The sequence below is a fragment of the Callospermophilus lateralis genome, assembly GCF_048772815.1.
Source record: "Callospermophilus lateralis isolate mCalLat2 chromosome 11 unlocalized genomic scaffold, mCalLat2.hap1 SUPER_11_unloc_3, whole genome shotgun sequence".
In the NCBI taxonomy this organism is placed as follows: Eukaryota; Metazoa; Chordata; class Mammalia; order Rodentia; family Sciuridae; genus Callospermophilus; species Callospermophilus lateralis.
The window spans coordinates 1286958-1310298 of NW_027510155.1; the positions used below are offsets into that span (position 1 = coordinate 1286958).

The 23341-nt window shown below is 31.5% G+C and overlaps 1 pseudogene; it reads left to right on the forward strand.

The window, feature by feature from the left end:
* LOC143385818 (cadherin-12-like) overlaps window positions 1-23341 on the forward strand; it is a 78833-nt pseudogene that overhangs the window by 52412 nt on the left and 3080 nt on the right.

The following is a 23341-nucleotide window of genomic DNA, read 5'->3' on the forward strand; positions in this document are numbered from 1 at the left end:
TATGTATCTCATGTGTCTAAGAAATCAATTTCCTCAATAAACCTGCAAGGTATTACTATCTACAGTATAGGAGTAAAGGAATTCAAATTGTTTATAGCACTGTGTCACACAGCTAATGATGACAAACCTAAGATTAGAGCCCTGGACTCTTCACCAAAGTAGATTTTGTGGATTGGGTACCAACAGTTGTATAGCCATGCTTATTCATGAGAGTTACGTGGGTTATATATACTCCTCTCTCTCTCTCTCTCTCTCTCTCTCTCTCTCTCTCTCTCTCTCTCACACACACACACACACACACACACACACACACAATATGAGAGTGATGCCAAATTAATATTCCTAAAACAGACTGACCATCAATTCCATTTTGAGGAATTCAGTATCTGTTCAAAGACGATTGATTGTATATTAGACCCATCAAAGAAGTCTTCTAGGACAAAATAAAGATGCCAAAATATCATCACATGACAATTAGAGATTCCATAATAAAAGCTAATTTTGAGTCTTTATTTTTTGCAAATGAACTTTTAAAGTAAACATGATTCATATTCCAATTCCTTAAGCTGACTTCGTTGATCAAGCTATCCCACTGATCAGATATTATTATCATAGTGAATGGATGAGAAATAAACACCCAATACTTGCTCTTGCATGAAGAATGAAATTGTTTAAGTAGACCAAACTGCAGGTTGAACTAGTATATGTTTTGACCTGACTCTTCTATTAAAACCTCTCAGGTGAAGTGAAATGGTACAATGACAGAACAACTTTAAATTAATTAAAAATCAATCATTTATCAGTGTTGCTATAGTCAGAAGTCCAAATAATTCTCAAGAATTTTAAAAGAGAGGGAAGCTTCAAAATTTCACCTCATTCAAATTATCAGAAAATTTCAAAAGGCCAATGTATCTAAATATTTTGGTGTTAATGTAACAAATGCCCTTAGTTAAAGAGGGTAAGTGACCATGACACTGACGTCCTATAATTGATTTCATATTTATAATATATACAAATTACATAAGAGACAATTTTCTTCTTATTGATATTCAAATAATAACATGGATTGGTTTCATTTATTATGAAATAAGTAAAAAAAAAATCAATGAACTCTTTTCCTAAATGCTATTTTTGTGATATTTTATATATTTGTGTAAGTTCATGAGTTTAAATTTAATTGTTTGGTAATCAATTTTTAAGGTGTCTGCATGAAGATATTTTTATGTTAGAACTTATTTTACTTAATATAGAACATGTGATATGATTTACATATGTACAGAAAAATCAAGTTATAAGATTTTTTACTATAATTCAAGCTCAACATGAATTATGCATTTATTTTATTTACTATATTAATAACCATTTGTGCAAACATCATTTGTTGTAGGTTATGAGAAAACTATAAATAATGTCAATTCTTAAGGACATTGCAGTGAAAGTATAGATAGAAATTAACCAAATTAATGAATTAAAATAAGTTATAAATGTTAAAATTGTGTTTAATTCCATAAAATTCATATTTAAGTAAACACTAGAAAGAAGTTGCAAAGGGTTGACTGACCACTATGTTGTTTTAAAGTGATGAAGGATTTAAGTAAAAATAAATGACCTTTTGACAGAATATTCTTTTTTAAAACATTTTTTAGATGTAGATGGACACAATATCTTTATTTTATTTATTTATTTTTATGTGGTGCTGAAGATTGAACCCAGTGCCTCATATGTCCTCTACCACTGAGCCCCAGCCCCTGGCAGAATATTCTGAAATGATTCTCTGTATGCCAAAAAACTAGCGATGAAATTATATTCTCAGACAAGGTGAAGTAATAATAAAATAGTTAAACTATTCTAATACTTGTGTACCCATTAACTCATATGGTCCCCTTTGATAATACTTCAAGGTTAGTATTACTATCCATGGTGTAGGAGTTAAGAAATCAATGCTTTGAGACATTTCTTCGTAGCCCAGCACCACACAGCTAAAGAGGACAAACCTGGGTTTGGACCCTTTGACTCTCCAAAATGCATTTTGGGATGCGTATCCACTAACTTCTGCTTCCTTCCTTTATTTTAAATGAGTAATAACAATAGTCATGGTAATTTTCAAATGCATTTTGAATAAAAAATATAGTACAGATGTTCTGTAAATGGGCTGGCTATGCTATAAAAACAAACCAGTAACACTTTTTCCAAAAATAGATGGACATGAGACTGGGAATCATATTTACACATTAAGAGATGAAGATTTGAAATGTGTTCTCAAGCATATCACTGCTGTTTGTCAGCAGGTTCTCAGTCTTTGCAGAGGAAGCCTATGAGAAAGTAGAAAAGAGACCTCTCCTTAAAGGTGTGGTGTTACTTAACTTTGGGATATTAGATAATTATGCTATGTTACCAATTGCATCAGAATTCGGTCATATAGAACACCAACATTTATTATCTCATTTACTCATTCATGGGTGAAATGAATCCTCTAAATTTTCTCTCATTAGACCTTAATTAAGTTCACTCCATAGGTGATATTAAGATTCAGTTTCTTGTAGGATGATGGACTTGAGACTTAGAATCTCAGAGGCTGTTGTTTCCAGGATGTTCTCAGTTTCCTGTAAATGAGAGCTTCTAGGGCAGTTTACAACTCTCAGTCAGTGCGATCAAAATAAACACAGAAGACAGAGAATGTGTGAAAGATCAAAATTAATCCTTTTTGTAATTTTTTTTAGACATTGATGGGCCTTTATTTTGTTATTTATTTATATGCGGTGCTGAGAATCGAACTCAGTGCCTCACATATACTGGGTAAGCGCTCTACCACTGAGCCTCAACCTGAAATCCATGAAATTGAACTTTCTATAACCTACTCTGAGAAATTGCATCACATCACTTTTGCCACATTTTGGTTCAGTAGAGGCAAACTACTAAATCTAAACAACATGTAAAAACAGAGAGTAAAGCAAGTGTGTAAAAAGAAGGCAGTGATAATTATAGACCATTTTAAAAAGGTTGACTATTTTATGTGACTCTTGGCAACTAAATAAGTTATTTTAAAAAGAAGAAAATTTAGGAACCATATTATCTGGCCTCTAAGTCCTGAAAATTTTGTTAGAGAAGCAAATATCTGGTGAAATGATTTGAATGCCAAATCAAAATAAAAAGTGTTCTCACTATATCCCATATAACTTTTAATTTAAACTGAGTGTTTAAAACATTAAAACACACACACATACATTGTGTGCATGTAAGAACAAGGAACAATAAGTCCTACCACCACATAAAACTTTAAAGATTAAAGAAACATACAGAAAAATGTACCTTGTCATAGGGAGAAGAGGGGATTACAGGTGGGGAAACTGCTTAAGCAAAGTCGTAGAGGTATCAAAGTTCATGTTGAGATCAGATCCTGCAACCTTTGTGGGACAGTTGGATGTACAGAGGGAATAGAGGGGAAAGATTGTCTGTAGTCTCATTCAGCCATCTAAAGCTTCACTGAGAATTTAGTTTTTCCAATATGTTTGAGTCTACCCTCATTTTGTCGTTTCTACCTGTATGTCCTTTGCTTCACACCTTTCTAAAAGGCATGTATTTCTCCAACTTTTTTTTGTTTGTGGATTTGGAATGCATTTCTTTAATCCAGCACTGACTGCCTCACAGTGTATTATCTGGTTCATTGTGATTGATCAGGGAGCTGGTGACAAGGGTGAGTTGGAATTCTTTGTGGTGTCTGACCAGCAGTACTCTCCTACTCTCCTTCCCCCGTTGATTGGATCACTTTTCAAAAAAGTTATAATATTTCTATGCATGCTGTTGAAAACTAATATCCTTGGGTTGCCTTTTTTTCCTACTATTGTTCCTCTACTCCCCAACTATGATCACAAGTATCACAGTCATCTGGGATAATTTTTTTATTAGACAGATGTTTGGGTACATTCAAGTCACATTGGATCAGAATTTCTGGGATTATTGTCAAGAAACCTGTACTGGAAACAAGCACCCTATGTCATTAAACAAACATCAGGTGGGGAAACTGCTTAAGCAAAGTCATAGAGGCATCAAAGTTCATGTTGAGATCAGATACTGCAACCATTGTGGGACAGTTGGATGTACAGAGGGAATGTTGCCAAACTCTCCAGTGTCCTAAAGATGAGCACAAATTGAGGGAAATAAAAATGTGAAACCTGTCACTACTCAGCATAGATGAGGTTTGATGATGGCATGGAGCAATTGCTTATGATTATAAGCCCATGTCATTTTTTCTTCTTTCAGTTGCCCAGATAATTAACCTTCTCTTACTTTTCATAGAAGCCTTTTCATAGATTCCTGGTAGAATCTAGGTAGTTTGTCTACCATTTTCTAATTTTCTTTTTTTCTTCCCCCAAGTAACTATTTGAAACTAATTTGTATTCTCAAATGAAAATAAATTTTATTTATACTAGAATTGGCAACATTTCAATAGTAGTTCTAAGAGTGATACTGTGAAGAATGAATCACTTGTAAAGTTTTCAAACTATTTCATAAAGCTCTGCAGTGTATCATATAACATGGAAAAAATAATCATTAATGTTATCTCGATCATCAACTTAATTTAGAAATGTTTCCATTTTGCTAACTATTATATGCTATGCAAATATAATGAAATCCAAATTTATGTTGTGAGAGCTTATATTTTATTTTAAACCTTCAACTGCTTATGATTATACTAACATAATCAAACTGCTTAAGAGTACTTTAAATCAATATAATTGCTTCAACAAAATCACATGTACAACATTAATTTCAGCCTTATTTTTTACTTAATTAGTATCAGTTTTCTCAAGAAGTAAAAACTACATGATGAACTTTTCACCTAATTGCTGAAATCCATATACAAATATATATTTATACAAATATGATAAAGATCCATTAACACAGAAATATTCCTTTAACCTGACAGAGTTCAAGAATAGAAAAAAAATATCAAAACTATTACATTGACATGATATATCATATCTAATATATTTGTAGAGTGATATTATCAATTTAGCATGAACTTTTAGAAGAAATGTCTTTATCTTATACATCTTTGATTCCAAGGTATATTACTCATTATGAACTACATGGATATGTTTGTAATTAATATATTGTGTATGTTCAACCTTTCTTGAAATATATTACATATTAACAATTTAAGTCACCAACACTACATTATACCTTCTATTCATTAGAGTCTCAAAACTATTCATCATGAGTATAAATAAAACAGCAATATTTTAATATTTTTTCATTTATTTATTCCTTAGTGTATCTTAACATGCCATTTTTAATGTTTATAAAACAAAAAAAAACTTCATTAGATGGGCTTATGGAATAATGACCATAAAGCACAGTATACTGTAAAAAAATAGCATGTTAAAATGTCAATCAAAAGAAAGCAAAGAAGGAGGGTGCTGTGGGAGCAGAGAGAAAGGTATCAGGGAGTACCTCCACAATACTGCTGCATGTTAACTATAATGTCAGGGAAAAGATATTAAAATTTTAGTATATTGGATACTAGAAATATCATCTATTTCATTCTTGATTGGAAAAAGAACTGATACTAAGAATAAAGTAATTGAATATAAAAGAAATAAGTATATGGAAAATATTTAGGGTGAGTAAAAGGTGACACTCTTTTGTATTTGTCTTTGTCTCTTTCCCTATACTTTTCTCATCCCTATAATAAAGATAATCAAGGTGAGAAAAAAATAAGGTTTGTGTTCTGTTCCAGCCTATGTGATATTTCAATATTATTATGAAGAGGTAAAAGCTGAAAAAATGAAATTGAAGTATGAATTGTATTTTTGAAAATGTATGCTGATTGAAGAATAATTAAAAGGATTTAAGAAAAGCAGGTTTGGAGAACAGTAGAAAAAGCTAATAAATAATTTTGTTATAATTTAAGACAAAAACTTGAGTGTTCTATGAAGCGTTGACAGTGGGTGAAAATGGAAAGATTAAAATGATGAAAATTGAAACTCATTTAATGTTAAAATACAGGGTTTGGAGTGAGACATCAGTATTAGGGGTCAGGTTTCAGGTAGGAGATAAGAGTAAGGGGTGCAGTAAACTGATGTAGAACAGAGAAACAGAAATAACGGTGTTTTGCAAATTCTGAGCTTAGTTTTGAACATAAAGGGTAGAATATGCTTGCTCCTCATACAAATCATTGCCATCATTTGTGTATACTTGTCATAATTCAGTAACAGTTTAGCTTTAAAAAATATATTTGGTGGGGCTGGGGTTGAGGCTCAGTGGTGAACCCTCACCTAGCATATATGAGGTGCTGTGCTCAATTTCAGTAGATATATGTGTTTATCAGCAAAATAGATTATAAGTGAGTATGAAAAAAAAAGTTAAGTAAACTGAAAATGTGCCCATAGAAGAAAAAAATGATGAGGAGGTAGAAGGACAATCAAGACATGAATGCATAGAAATGAACAAATATTTTTAGGAGCTATAAACCACATTTTGAATAATCAAGAAATTATAGAAGGCTAAAACACAACTGATTATTTTGTGCATTATATTCTTATTGCTTTTGCATCTTAGTTGATTATAATGAAAGAAAACTACATAGAAATATAAACTATTAATGATTTATTAAATCTCTGTAACTGGGTGTTTCAGAAATTTAATTACTTACCAAAGGACATTTGTTCATTAATTTTGGTATAAAATCATCTTTATTATAAAATTAATATTAGTGAATTCTATGTGTTTTCAAAATTCAAATATTTCAATTATTTATTGTTCATTTATTAATTTTATTTACATTTATCTTTAACTAATACATTAAGGTCTAAAAAGTATACATATTTGTGGAATAACAAGTAATATCTCAAAATCTTTGAACTTGTGTAGTATCTATATCAGGATCACTATATCTATTGCCTGGACATTAATCATTTCTTTATGGTGAAAACAGAATCCTTTCTCTAGCTTTCTGAAGTATACAGTATAATTATCTCTATTTCTATTTTTATTGTCATAAGTAATAGAATTTCATTTTGTTTTCATGGCTGAATAATATTCCATTGTAAATATCTACCAAATTTTCTTTATTTATTTATCAAGTGTTGCACTTCTGTTGTTTCCTTTTCTTGGCTACAGTAAACGTGGCAGTGTATTTTTTCTTTTTTACATACTTATTCCATTTCCTTTGTGTATATACCCAGGAGTGGAAATATTATATCATATGGTAGCCCAATTTTGAAGTTTCTGAGGAATTATTATTCTGTTTTCCTAAATGGCTGACCTAGTTTACATTCCCACCAACAATGTGCATGGGGTCCTTTTTTTCTATTTTCTCCCAGCACTTGTTATCTTTAGTCTTTTGATGACAGCATTCTTGCTGGGATGATGAAATGCCTCATTGTGGTTTTCATTTTTTTCCCTGATGATTAGTGATGTTTAGCATTTTTTTCTTATTCTTTGTTGATCATAAAATATTAATCTAATGTTGTTGTAATTATTATAGAGGCAGTAATTTGAGAATAACCTTTTATATTACAAATGGTTTTACATAAAGTAAAATAGAATTGATAGGTGTATAGATTTTATTAAGCATGGATTAATTCAGGGAACATACACTAAGAACCAAGCAATCAGTGGGGCGTGATCCATACAGTTTTCTTGTCTTGTCAACTCCATAGAAACTGTTTTAGCTTTTCAGCCTAGTCTGTTTTTAATACTATATTTATTTGTTTGTATATTTAATTGAGTATCATGTAGTAGCACTGTGTTATATTCTAAATGTCAAGATAAATATGGCACAGTTCTTGTCCTCAAGGAATTCAAAGTATCTAATACTTCATATTATTTTAAATTTATATATATATATATATATATAAAATTTACTCTTCATACAGTTTTCATTATGAAAAATAAAAAGATTAGTGGTATTGTTAGGGATTTTTTTTTCCTTTGGAGATCACATTTTGTAACCAGAAGCACAAAAGGTAATATTTGACTTTACCATAGGCATCTATGAATAATTTAAATCCTTTTTATGGATTGCTCAGTCTAGTTGCAGATCACACCACTAAACAGAGCTATTATTAAACATAGTTTAACTTGACTTGCAATTTAGAAGTGAACTGGTTTAAAGAGGAAAGCCAAAGAAAGCCTTTATTATTCACTCATTTACATGTGTCATACTCAGTTTGTACAATTATAATTCAGTTTTTGGTATAAAAGGCTACAATTCCAATTTTGAAGTTATTGTAGTTATAATTTAGTACACAATCACAAAATGGAATTTTCACTGATATAGCTATTCTAAAGCTCTTGTCATTTTTAAATAAGGAAGCAAAGTAGCTCCCATGTTTATTAATATAACCAGAACCTGGTATTTGTTAGAACTTTACAATTTTCAAAACATTTTGTATTAGACTTCTCACTTGGTTCTAAGAAATGTTGCATTATTTGACTATATTTATTGAGTATCTACAGAGCTGAATACCTCAAAACTCTCTCTTGGCTCTGAAAGGGGTTTCCCCATAGCATGGTGGCTGGAGTGCATTATGAGGTGACTTGTGGAAGAGAGGTGATAATTGCCTGGGCAATCTCAGGCAGCATGCCTTCTTGCTCTTCAGTTCCTTCATAGACATCTCAGATCTCAGGATTTGATAAAAACACTGAGGAGACTCAGAATTCTGCTTTGGCTTCTGCAGAAATCTTAGGGAAGATTCTGCCCATTTTCTCACCTATTCATAGATATAAAATTTTAAAATTTTGTAGATCACTAGGACACTATGGCAAATTTAAATCTGGTACAAAGTCTCAAGGTACTATGTAAAAGAGAGCTCTCCATAAATGTATCGCCTTCGGTTTGCTCTCTATGAAACCACTTGGCACTGAGAAGACCTGGGAGAGAATAGTACAGTTACATGAATTTTACATTCTCTTTAGGTAATAGTCTTATTTATCTAGGATTATCAATGTTATATATAAAGAATAGTCACTAGTGACCTGTTTCTAAAAAAGATTTCTGATTTAATTTCCAATTGATAACAGGCAGACTAGAGTTATGGGAACATGAAGGGAATAATTTTATTAAATGTACTAATTGTGTTAATTCCCACATGCTTTCTTTTTTAAAAACCAATTTACCTGCAGTCCTGCCTGGCTTAAGTTGACAGAATATGTTAACAGTCCTCAGCACACTATCTATTATATGAAGGAAAAATGCAGACCCAAATGCCAATTAGAATGCAAATTATTCTCTCTGAAAAGGTGGGCTTTTTACACATGCCAGATCCTGTAACTCAGGATGAAAAGTATGATCCACCCAAATCATAGAATCTATAAGAACAGCTTCCTGTGAGTACAGGCAGCTTGGTCCAAAGTGACCTACAGTTTTGATGACAGTGAGGACTTGAAAGTCCAATGTCATCCTGCTATCAGTCAAGACAAGAGGTGGACCTGGGTAGGATTCTCTGGAAACTTCCCTGGGATCCCCAATAAAAATAAAGACAGGAAAGGAAATATTCTCATTCTCTGAGAGGACCAACCCAGCTTTTGCTTTGAGAATGTTCCCCTTTCCTATCACCACCTAGCTGGACTGGCGATGAGCAGGGATCAAAGGAGCTGACTGTATCAATAACTAAGAAAATGGTTAATTAACCACACAGTACAGAAACATAAGACAGGATGGCTCAGCTCGGTGAACCCAAGGGTCAGCTCCAGCCCTGGAAAGACAAAAGAGTGAGCACACGGAGAAACTTTCTGCTTATTGGGGAAAAGATATTAAAGAATATTCCACCCAAATAAGGCAAGGATTGGGTTTTAGGGGTTTGCCCATTCCCTTTAAGTAACGCCCAGGTAGGGCTTGAAGTGGGCTCTGTTGCTGAGCTAGGGGGTAAAGGCCTTTGTTTATAAAATATACTGATCTGTACTTTTGCTTTCTTGTGAAGTTTCTGTTTGGCTTTGTTATCAAGTGATAAATGTTTCCTCTATTTTGAAGAATTTACACTATTTGGTTTTTAAACGTTTGATAGAATTTCTAGTAAAGACATCTGGAAAAAGGCTTTTAATTGTGAAGAGATTTTTCATTATACCTAAATTTTCATACCTGTTTTAGGAACACAAATGTTTCCTATTTCTTCTGTCAGTTTTGATCATTTGAATCTTTATAGGAATTTGACCATAATTTTTTTTTACTATTTTTTGCAATAAAATAACATCATATTTCTTTAGAATATTTTGTTTTGTTTATGATTAAAATATATTTCTTATTTTATTCTGATTTTGGTAATTTTTTTTTTCTTTTTCCTTATTTTAAAGTTGTACTTTAAAAATGAATAAGCAATTCTAATTCTCATTCACTGAGTGAGCATGAGAACGGACTGCAATATCGTTTAGGATTTGGACAAACATCTGACAAAATATTTTGAAGGCATGAGAGACAAATACAGAATACTTTCTTTTATTTCTCTTCTTTCTTTCTTTTCCTTTTTTTTTTCTTTCTTTTTTTTTTTTTTTGGTACCAGGTATTAAACTCAGGGGCACTCAACCACTGAGCCACATCCCCAGCCCTATTTTGTATTTTATTTAGAGAGAGGGTCTCATTGAGTTGCTTAGTGCCTTGCTATTGCTGAGGCTTGTTTGACCCTCCTGTCTTAGCCTTCAAAGCAGCCATATGTGCACCTTGCACCTGACCAGAATTATATCTTGGTTATCATAAATGGACCACAAATTATTAATTAGCAGATAATTAAAATATAAACAAAGTAGACTAATGATAATGGAAATTTAAATGGTCTATTAGGAACATCACAATTATGTGTGACCTCAGTTGTTTAATGTTTACTAAGCCAACAATTGAATTTGTTTTTTAAGTATTAAATAATAACTAAACCCTGTATAATTTTGTTGTCAAATATTTGGTCATTATACTCTTGCTGAATCAAAGTTAAATGAAATTTCATTATTGCTCTGTGAAATATAGATTAGATGGGTCAGAAAGAATATATGTCATTACTTTGTCAACATACTTTAGTAAATTATATACCTAAATGAAAGAATGCTGCATTACTTTTATAAATTATATACTATGGCAAAAAGTTCAAGGCTTATTAGACTTCAGTAGTTCTCAAACAGAGATGTTCTTCCTACCTAGCTTGGCACTAAGGAATTCAGTATATTGTTTTTAAGCCCTTAATTATGAAAAATTAAAAATGTATTTAATAGAGAAAAAATAACAGAATTAAATCCATAAACCCATTACTCATTTTCAGCAATATGAACATGCTGTTTTTATTGTTTTTCCTCTATCCTTGATTGAATGTTTATTTTATGGCCTTTGCAATGCTGGTTTCTGACATTTAATTTCAGGAAATCTAGGTGTCCTGCAGTGCACAGAATTGTTTCACACAACAAAGATTTGTCTTAGTTAAAACGCTTAAAGCATCCCCTGGAGAAACAGTATTAATAATAAGTTATTACAGTATTGATGTTTTTTTGTGAAAATTTACTCATAGAAAACATCAACTAAAATGACATTTTAGGGCAATAATTCAATAATTCAAAGAATACCCAGAATTTTTGATAAATGAATGTAGGCCTGAATTCATTTTGATAATCTTTTTATATATTATAAAAGTAGATTGTTAAGATAAATACAATTGAGGGATAAGACTTGTCTCCTCTTGAAGAAAATCCCTCTCATTCTAACCTAATGAAATAAAACTCCTACCCTAGAAAAAAGTGGAAAAGAAATTCTCCTCTTCATGTGGGCTCTGGACTTGAACCCACTTTAGCATGTAAAATAGGAAGTAGACTGTTTCCCATTGTCCAGATGTTGAACAGGTTGTCATTCTTCTTAACAGCAAAATCTAAGACATAATATAAATCATTTATCTATTTTAAGTGGCCGTATAATTATCAGTGTGCTTTTTAAAAATAATAATAAATAATAGAATTGAGAAGCACTAAGGAGCCAGAACATCTGATTCCAAGTCAGCATTTTTACCTTCAATTGTGGTTTTTGGAAAAGTCACAACTCGCCATTTTTTTTAAGAGTTCCATATGCATAATAGGGTTGATGATAGTGTCTATATAATAGTTACCATGAACCATAAACGAGTTAATCTGTATAATGTGTTTTAGAATGTTGTTGATTCATTGTTTACTTTTTAAAGTATTAAGCATTTGTTTTATTTTTATTGTTGATATACAGTTTTTTTTTTAGAAATTTAAACCAAGTTTAGCAAATTTACTGACTTTTATCCCTATTCTGCACTACATAAATGTAAGTACTAATAAAATAACTGTCTCTAGCTAATCTCCACAGAATATAACTGGTCATAAGAATAATAAGAATTTCACCAAAACATTGAAAGTTATGTAAAACATCATCTTATTTAATACAACAAATCTATGAGGTAGGACTTATTGATATCCTGTGTTTTATATGGGGAAACTCAGTGAAATAACTGAATAAGAAAGGTTCAATAACTTTTGAAAACTAAGCCAAAGTTTTTCTTATCAAATAAGTTAGTATGCTTTCACCAATATCAATGTCTACATCATATGTATTTTCACAATCATTCTTCAAGATTAACAACATATATTTCATAATTACACCAAGTATCCTCATTTCATATATTCTCTGTCCATACTGGTATACATGAGTAGATTTCACAGTGACATATGGCAACGTGTAGATATTTTTTGTGTTAACGTTCAACATTTTAAAATTTCTTTCTACTGAATTTTATAGACTTATGACAATCAGTCATTCAAAATATTTGTGTACCCATTTCTTTAAAGCTTTCCAGATAGAGGTGTATAAGAATATTTTGAATTTTCAATAACACTATAGAAGAATTTAACTTCTTCTACAGAAGAATCAAGACAGAATGCATGGTAGAATATATACGTCTTTCAATTTTCATACTCCTGGACTTACATTTTTAACTCCCCATTCTTCTAGCTGTGTGATCTGGGTAGGCCTTTAAAAATTTGAGACAACTGATTCATCTGTAAAATCTTAAAGGTAAATTTTGTATGTTATAAGCTAAAACTTACAAAATATTAAAGTATTATGTTATAATTTATTAAACTAATTATTTATAACATAATACTTTTATGTTTTGTAAGTAATACTTTTATGTTTTGTAATAAATTATTTAGAGCATACTTCAGCAAATGACAGGTAGCAAAGGGTAAGTTATTAGGTTGATCCCAAACCCTGTGATGGGATTTTAACTGATACCTTTTCAGTTGAGATTTATTTTGATACTGTAGAAAGAACCTATTCTCTAACAAAAGTTTGCTTATTCTTTTCTTTCATATAATCAACAAGTAATTTCAAGATATCCTAGCTTTCTATGATATTCCTTGATTTTACTCCCTTAAAGCTATTTTTTCTAATTATAACTTATGTAAATCAATTTCTCTTTCTTCTTCATACTCATCATTTTTTTATTCAGGAAGAAACTTCTGAGATGATTAATTTCAAAAGGGTAATTTAAGTAGATGAGTGAAGCATGCCAGAATTACATCTAAGAAGATGCCACAGAAAGAACCTGGCCTGCCAAACCAGGCTTGATTATTAGAAGTCACCCCTGCCACGGTTGCCAGCTTGCCATGCCATCCCCACGGCTAGATGCATTCTAATCTTCTCTCTGAGTCTTTGCTTTATTGGCTCTCAATTAATGTCCCAGGGAAAATGTGCAATTCATTGAGTTTCAATGAAGTGCCTGTGGACTCCTTCCAGGATCTGGGGAAAACATAGCTGGCCTCCAAGGAGTGAGTTTCAATAGTGGGTAGCCCAGTAGGGCTGATTCCCACCTCAGTTGCTATATTTTTACAATTTATATATCGTTTGAATCATACAGGAATATACAAAAATGTGTAAGATAAATGCATTTTATGTACAGGTCAAGTATATGTTAAATCAGTTCCTAAAACGTTTGGTTCTTTTACAATTTTCACTCATCTACTTCAGCTCCTGCACATTTGCTACAAACGGTTCTTAAGATCTCCCAATTATTCTTGGAGTTAGCCAGTATCCTTCCAATAAATTCCTCTTCGGATTAATTGCCTCAAGCTTTGTCTCTGTTGTTTGCAATCAAGGACCCTGACTAATAAATGTGTCTTTATTTCTTGTTCTCTCTTGTTGATATAATAAGCACTCAATTGTTGAACTGGATTGAATTGAAAGGTCTGTTGCCAAGTTCTGAAAGGCTTTAAGATTTAAGGGGACTATTGTGTATTTTATTTTTCATGCAAAGGGCTATTGTGCAATTTTTTGCTGTTGTTATTGTTGATGTTGTTCTCAACACTCTCTCACTCTCTCTCTCTCTTAAAATCTCACCTATTTCCATGACTTCATCAAATACCTCCTCAGAAATATTGCTACAAGCTCTCTCTCTACTTCATTTTTCCTCATAGTTTTTTTTTTTAATTCACATTTTCAACTACTTGATGGATATTTTATTCTCAATGTGCTGCCAGCTCCTCAAGGATACCATTTAAATATTAAAAATTTTAATTTACATCCCAAATCAGAAAAAAAAGGGTAATTTAAGATGTAAAACATGGCAGAGAGTAAAATTTTTACTACATTTGTAAAACTTAGAAAACTATATTTTTAATCTAATAAAAAATATTGCTAATGACAAAGATTACTCTTGTGAACTAATCCTGGTAAGATAGGTAAGTCATTCCACCAGAAATGCCCTGAACTTATAAAATGCCAGCTAAGTGGTTGGTCTTACCTAATGGTGAGTTTCAGGGATGAACCCTGGTAATATGCCTTGTTTGTGTTCTGACACCTAAGCATCAGTGTTGCACTGATGTTCTTTATTGAAGAAAGAATAACTAAAACAATTTTAATCATAATTTATGTTTTTATGTTTCAACAGGTAATCCATTATTAACCAACAAAGTCAACATACTAATTAATGTCTTAGATGTCAATGAATTTCCTCCAGAAATATCTGTGCCATAGGAGACAGCCGTCTGTTAAAATGCAAAACCAGGAAAGGTATCTTACAAATAGTGTGAATCAAGAGTATATAAAACTATTGGTGGTACACCAATTACACTTGTAATTTCATTGACTTGTGAGGCTGAAAAATGAAGATAACAAGTTTGAGGTCAGCCTCAGAAATTTAGTGAAACCCTATTTCAAAAAGAGAAAAGTGAAATGTAACTCATTGGTAAAGAAACCCCGGGTTCAATCCCAGAACCCACTGCCCCATGCCAAAAAAAATGTTTAAAGACACATCATATATGTATATTTTCAACTCTAAGTCCAGACATATATACATGTGCATATGCTCATATTTCAGAACAAGTCCTCATAAAATAAATCATAAGAGATATTAAACTTGAGTGGATTATGGTGAATATGGATGTGAAAATAATCCCATGGGAAATAAAGTTTTGATTTCCTAGCAAGTTCTTTGGATTATGCATTCTGCCATTTTTGTACTCTCTTACTGTGGCTTTTCTAAAGAACTTAACTGTGAGCAAACACTCTATGCTGATATATTGATGTGAACTTCAATCACTTTTAAATAACATAACCACTTACTTAGGTAAATTGAATGAGTTTTAATTCTTGAAATAAATTTTACATTTGAAACAATATTTTTAAAGGGCACGCTTTAAAATTTACTGTCTTTCAATTTGTGCATGTAATAGTACTTAGTAGATTATTTGTCCAAAAGCTGTGCACCAGTGATATGTACTATCAATATAACTATTATATGAAATTTAAATAAAATTTAGAGCCCATGTTCACTCTAGTAACATTTCAAGTGCTCAGTAATTGTATGTGTCAAGCAGACACCATTTTGGTGAGTAAAGTTACATTTTCATAAGCATGGAGACTTCTAGATTGACTGTGTTGTCCCAATCATTCATAGATGATGTGAGGAAATCACTAAATGAATTACATTACTACATATTTTCATCATGTTACCTCAAATAAGAAATCTGCATCATTAATTTATAATAGTCACAGAATGGATTAAAACTTATCACCTTGAAAGCATCCACAATATGGATGTCTGTTTCGCTTGTTCTGCTCCAGTGTTTTTAATAGTAGATGCTACATAAGTATTTGAGCATAAATTAATTTTTTTGATAATTGGAAAATTAAAAGAAGTTTACAAAACTTCTACAAATTAAATATTTTTTCACTTTTGAGGAGCTCCACTGTGCCAAAGTATATAAAAAAGCCATTTTTGTCTTCTGGATACTTAGGAATATCAATAATATCAGACTAATCAAAATCTTATAATGCTCCAAATGAAATTAGCCTCTGGTAACAGAGCTCTATTTAGCTCTATTTGTCTAATAAAGTAAAAGTTTTAAAATACTGATACAAGTCCATGTTACTAGAGATCAACCAGATTTTCTTATTTGTGGACAAAGTAGTGAAAAATCTGTTGTGTTCTTGCGAACTCTATATCAAAAAATATCTTTTGGGTTTTTGTGTCCTACTCCTCAATACTTATGTTCAAAGCACAGTACTGAAATGTCCCTTGAGTTTGCAGGGTGTGTGATATATTGCCATTTTCTGCTTTGGGTACCCGACTATAGTGCCCCTGGCCTACAAACCATGCATAGCAAATAGCTCTCTCTTCTGGATTATTCTTGAATATATATAAAATACATATATGGAGATATATATATATATATATATATATATATATATATATATATATATATACTTTTCTAAAAAGGAGAGAAATAGTAGGAAATAAGTTGGTCTTATGTAAGCCTGTGAAAATTTATGTGAGAGTTATTTTCTTCAGGGCAGTGCTATTCAAATAACGTTTCCAGATAAATGAATGTCTTTAATAGTTTCTATATGCTGTCCTAAGATGATTTTCTTTCTTCAAAAATATGTTCTTGATATTTTGTTGTTAAATATTTTTTAATTTAATAGTGGCACTAGCTAACAACATTAAGAAAACAAAATAAAAATTGACAATCAAATATTGGTCCCTAAGTAATGTACAGAACTTTTAGGGGTGAAATTCTATGATTGGAGTACATTGGTCTGAGTCAAAAAAGTTAATTTTTCAGGATATGTATCAAGATTCTTTCTAAATTATCATATTCCATTGTCTAATGATGAATTATAAAAGTCTCATTTATGACAATTATACAAGGAAAATAAATTCTGTGCAAAGAGTTTGCACTATGGTAAGAAATTAAAATTTCAAATCCAGAATCCAAAATCCCTAATTTTGTTACTAATGCTGCACTGATACATAAATGCCAATAACAACTGTGATTCATCTATCCATTATTTAGGTATCTCTCTGTGTGCCCAAATATATGGGAAGGTAAAATGTAGTCAGGAGACTGGATTTAATCAGGAATAAAAACCAGAAATAAAACAAAAATCAAAAGCATCAGTTTAATAGCATCGGCCATATGATGAAGATTTTTCACAATTATGGCAGGTTACCATAATTGAATATAACGTCTTCCTCTGCCAGATTGAAATTTAGTTCAAAAGCATGATCCTCTGATCAGCACACATCCTTTGTCTTTTCCCACACATGCTTCCTGAAATTAGTCTTTCTGGCACACAGCTATTGGATATGTTGATTCAAAAGTGCCTGGAAGCCATTCTGATTTTGTTTTGTTTTGTTTTGTTTTTGGTGGAATGGAATCCATATTCTTGTGCATGCTAAGTAAGCACTCTACCACTGAGCTGACTGTCTAATCACTTAAAGCCATTGTAACTTGCTTATCTATGTAGTGAATTATGAATGTAATAGTTTGGCTCTGAGAAATTACTTTTTGATTATTTTCAAATTTAAGAGCATCTTACTGAAATATCAGGAATTTAACTAGACTATGTGCTACTTTTGGTGACAGTGAAGAACATTTTTTGAAATAGGGATTGTAATGCTTATTATGGAAATCTATATTAAAACATATTTTTGTTCCTAACCAATGAAGAAAAATTAACTTAACAACAGAAACAATATACACATTCTTTCTTTGTTTCCCATTGTTTTATACATGAAAATAAAACTCATTCTAACAAACAACAGTTATAAAATTTTGCTATTTCTAGCACTTTTAGATAATCAAATATTTTGTTTCCAGTAAGCAGCTTCATGTTTAGGCTGGAAAGAATTTAATTCATCTAATTTAAAATGCAAACAAGTACATTTTAATTTCATTTTGCTTATTAGTGAGAATTTTCAATGCTGTTAAGCTTTTCAGTTTCACATATATTGATTTAGAATTAAGCTGTTTCCTATAATTGAGCCTGCTATTAAAACCTGTAAACATTTAGAAAATTGTTTAAAAAAATTATGTGTGAGTAATTGGCCTGTTAAAATGAATTCAAAAAGTATAATTTCTGTAGCATACTTTATTAAATGGATTTATAAACCTGTTATGTAAAGTTCCTTTCAAAACTGATTGACTTCAAGTTTAATCTTAACTTTGTTTCAGATAATTCAGTCAGTGCTGCAGATCGAGATCTTTCACCTGCTGGGCAGCAGTTCTCCTTTAGATTATCCCCTGAGGCTGCCATCAAACCAAATTTTACAGTCCGTGACTTCAGAAGTAAGTATAAACACTTAAAGATTTACCTTTTTCAAGTAGCTTTTTCAAAGGGCACACATAGAGGAATCAATACTTTTCTTAAAAGCATTCAATTTTGTAAAATAAAGAAATCCACATATGAGAAATCCAACATTGCCTAAATAGTAATAAGTTAAATATTTAATCTATATGGATCTATCTAGAAGGCCAATGTATTTCCACCATACAAAGGAATGTCTCTGAATGAGCCATGCATGTAAAAAGCTACCAGACAAATTGAAAGTTGTCCCTATCAAATATATCCTTTGGCTCCCATGCATATTTCTTGTACATACAAATAGTAACTCTATAGTATCTGTTTTATTTTAATAACACTCAGTATAGCACTGGTTACTAATGTAGATATTGTAATCAGAATGATTCCCAGGCCATACCAAAATGGTTGACGCCCAGAAAATTGTACTAAACGATGAGAACTTCACCCTACTTGTATTAAATTCATGTATACAAAGTATAAAACATAATGGTTATAATATATTACTGCCACTATAATTTTAGTTATCCCCTCATATACCATGTTTACACTTACTTTCTACAACTATTCTGGCCAACATTGCTACTACTTCTGCTATTACTATTGCATGTGACACTATTATATCCACTACAAAAAACATAAAGAATACTGGATTTCAGATGCTTCTCAATGTATGATAGGATTATGTCTCCATAAACTCATCGTAAAGTTGAAAATATACTAAATTGACATTGCATATCATATACCTACCCTACTAAACATCAGGGATTAGCATATCCTATCTTAAATGTGTTTAGAACAGTTTGTTAATCTGCAGTTGGTCAAAATCATCTAACAGATTGTCTATATTAGAATAAAGTTTGGAATATATCATGAAATTTTTAAATATCATACTAAATATGAAAAGGGTAACAATTTCATACTATGGGTATGCTTTCATACAACATATGGACTAAAAATATTTAACCATGAAGTTGGGAACTGTCTATATTAAGGTTTATGTGTTCTGTATTAAGTAATTGCAAATTTTAGTTTTGCTTTTTGCCTTTTTGTTTGTTTTTGTTTTTTGCTTTAACATTTTTATCTCTTAATTTTTTTTTTTGATTTTATAAATAAAGTGACCACTGGAGTTTAAACTTCAGGGGCACTCGACCACTAAGCCACATCCCCAACCTTATTTTATATTTTATTTAGATACAGGTTCTTACTGTGTTGTTTTGAGCCTTGCCTTTGCTGCGGGTGGCTTTGAACTTGTAATCCCCCTGTCTCAGCCTCCTGAGCCACTGGGATTACAGGTATGTGCCACACTGCTCCTGGCTTCAAAATTTCTATATGCTAAAAAATAAGAATTAAAATGCCAATTTTTATAATATTGGGTAGTGAGAAGCTAAAGTTTTAATAAATTCTGTTTCTAGAACTAAGTACTTAAATTATATGGGATGATAATGATGGTGATTATTGGTAGACGCCCAAGGATGTTTTGAGAAAACTGGGTTTGCTTTAAATAATTAGAAAAAGAAATTGGAGTACCCATGTATTGTCACCAAAGAAAGTTGAGTGAGAATGACTGAAGAACAGCTGTACATGAAACAGCACCCCAAAGTTGAAGGATTTTATGAATAAAACAACCACATGTTTTATCATGAAAATGGTAACACTTCTGAGAACAGAAGTAGACAATATTTATAGTTTTCAGTTAGAGCAACCCATCTAAAATAGAGCTGTCCAAAACAAATCAGGTCATTATGTTCACACTATTTATAAATAAGCTAAAGGTATAGTAATTCAAATAGAGTAATTTTATAAGTCATTTAAAAGTTTATGCAACAGTACAACATGTTCAGATTTTCATTTTGGGAAGCTCAGTCTTATGTAATATGGAAAAGACATGAGAGGGAGAAAAGATAAGTCCTTGCACCTTTGCATTATTGTGTGAGACTGGCTGTGAAGATGAAGACAAGAGGATGGAGAAAGAATTCATAGAGCCCAATGCAGGATGCCCTTGGTTTAATTCATGAATATAATGCAGACAAATCAGATTTCTAGATCATAAGATTGACGCTCATATCACTTACTCACTCTGAGTATCTGCTATGCCCCCCTAATTCATCTTTGTTGGAAGACCAAGATAATCATGATAATATGGACCAGACCCTCTGGTCTCAGGAGCAGTGTTTGCTTATAGACTGCACATATACCTGCTACAGAATTTAATGTCAATTATTGCTCTTCTTTATTGCAAGCTATATTTGTACACTTTTTAGGGTACAGAAAATGTTTTAAGTGGGGAAATGAGGTTTACTGTATCTTTTTTTTTCTCACTATTGACAATGTACAATTTTCATGCAATCTATTTTCAAAAAATAATAAACTGAAAATAAATATTTTAAATATCCCAAAAGATTCTAGACACTGTGGTGCATTTCTGTAATTCCAATTGTTCAAGAGGATGAGACAGAAAGATCACAAGTTTGAGTTTCTGCAAACTAGCGAGACCCGTGTCAAAATAAAAACATAAAAGGCTGGGGAAGTAGCTGGGAGGTAGAACATTCCTGAGTTCAATCCTCAGTGCTGCTACACAAATAAACCTATTAATTATTTTCACTCAGGTTACAACACTTAATCTTTGTTCCTTTTCCTCAGATTCATGTAGAAAAACATCAAGTGCTGAAGATTTTAGCATTGCTTTGACTAGTCTCCACTTTTCTATCCTTATTGTCCCCACAATCATTTGACACGTAAATTTAATTGGGAGTATCCTAGTAGACACCTGGCATTTTAAAGTTTTGTTTCTCAATTTTAAAGTGTTATGTGTGTAATAATAACAAAGTAATCATACCAAAACAAACCCTGATCTTATCACATGTATACTTTGTTCATCAAGGTACTCCATTTTTCAGTAACTTCTGTTGGCTCCATTGAGTATCTACAAACAGTACAATGTAACATAATGGAAATGATAACATTTTTAACAGACTTATATTTAATTGAGTAATATATTTTTCTAATTTTTTAAATCTATTTTCAAGTAGGAATTATGAATGTTAATATATTGATAAATAATAAACTACATGTCAATTTATTTGTAAAAATAAAACATTTGGGGGAGTTTATTGGAAATAATAATGAAGAGTTTTCAAATAAACTAAAATTTATGCTTTCATGAATAGAAACATATAAGAAAAGAGCAAATGAATGCAAAATAATATTTTCAATTGAAACATTAATTAAATTTATATGAAATGGAATTTTGGTGTCTTTTATTTCTACAAATATCACTATTATTAATTTTATTCAAGTTAAAATGATTTTCCTTTGTAATTACATTAAAGTGGTAATAGTTCATGATTTTCACAAATTGTTATGTATTTTTACATTTATAATTGGAATGTATTTTTCCATCTCTCTTTTTTTTTCTGATGTGCAAGAGTGAAAACATTTAAATACCTACACATGCATACACACACACACACACACACACACACACACACACACACACACACTCATACCTGCAGTTGTCTGTTGGTATGTTAAGGATTAATTCCAGGACTGTAACACCCATAGAGTCCAAAGTTTTCAGAAATACAAATTTCTTATAAAGCATTTCATAGTATTTACACATAATCTGTGCACAGCCTTCTGAAAAATTCAAATCATCTCTATGTTACTTATTATACCTAACACAATGTAAATGATACAAAAATAAACAGTCAATTTTACTCTTTATGTATAGCAATGGAAATTTTTTTCCATTGCTTGTTTTCTCAAATTTTCAATCCATGGCTATGGAATGTGTGAATATGGGGGGTCCGTATATAAACATGTTTATTTGTTTATGTATAAATGATCCATGTAAAACACAGGAAAAATCACAAGTTTAATCTGAAAGAGTCAATAGATTTTTTAAAAAATATTCTTTTTAGCTGCAGATGGACACAATACCTTTAATTAATTAATTATTTTTTTATGTGGTTCTGAAATAGAACCCAATGCCTCACATGCTAGGCAAGCAAGAACTCCACCACTGAGCTACAACCATAGCCTCCGTCAATAGATTTTTAATGAATTTTAAAGAATAGATTCTTATATAAGATATTCAACAGATTAATGCTTTAATTTTTTTGTTATGCTAATATGTGTGGAAATATTCTTTTCCTCAATGATATTTTCATATAAGAAAAGAAAAAAGAGTAACCCAACGACTTCTTTTCTCATAAAACATTCTGTATTTTTTTCCAAATACGAAAGCTAATTCTTGCAGCAGACAAGATTAGTGTTTCCTCCTTCTTTAAGGATTATTTTTCTGGCAGCTTTCATGATGATATATGACATAAGTAATATAAGGTTGCATTTTACCAATTCAAGAAGGTCTTCTTATACTTAGTGGATATCAACTTAAAGAATTGAAGTGAAACTCACAGTAACCATGTTATCTGAATGTCCTGTTTTGTAGACAGCACAGCTGGAATTGAAACCAGAAGAAATGGATACAGCCGCAGACAGTAAGAGTTGTATTTCCTCCCTGTTGTAATAGAAGACAGCAGCTACCCTGTCCAGAGCAGTACAAACACAATGACTATTCATGTTTGTAGGTGTGACTCTGACGGTACCATCCTGTCTTGTAATGTGGAAGCAATTTTTCTGCCTGTTGGATTGAGCACTGGCACTTTAATTGCAATCCTACTATGTATCGTTATACTTTTAGGTTAGTTTCAACATTGATCAAGTTCTCCCTCACACACTCCTATGTCTCTATCTCTGTCT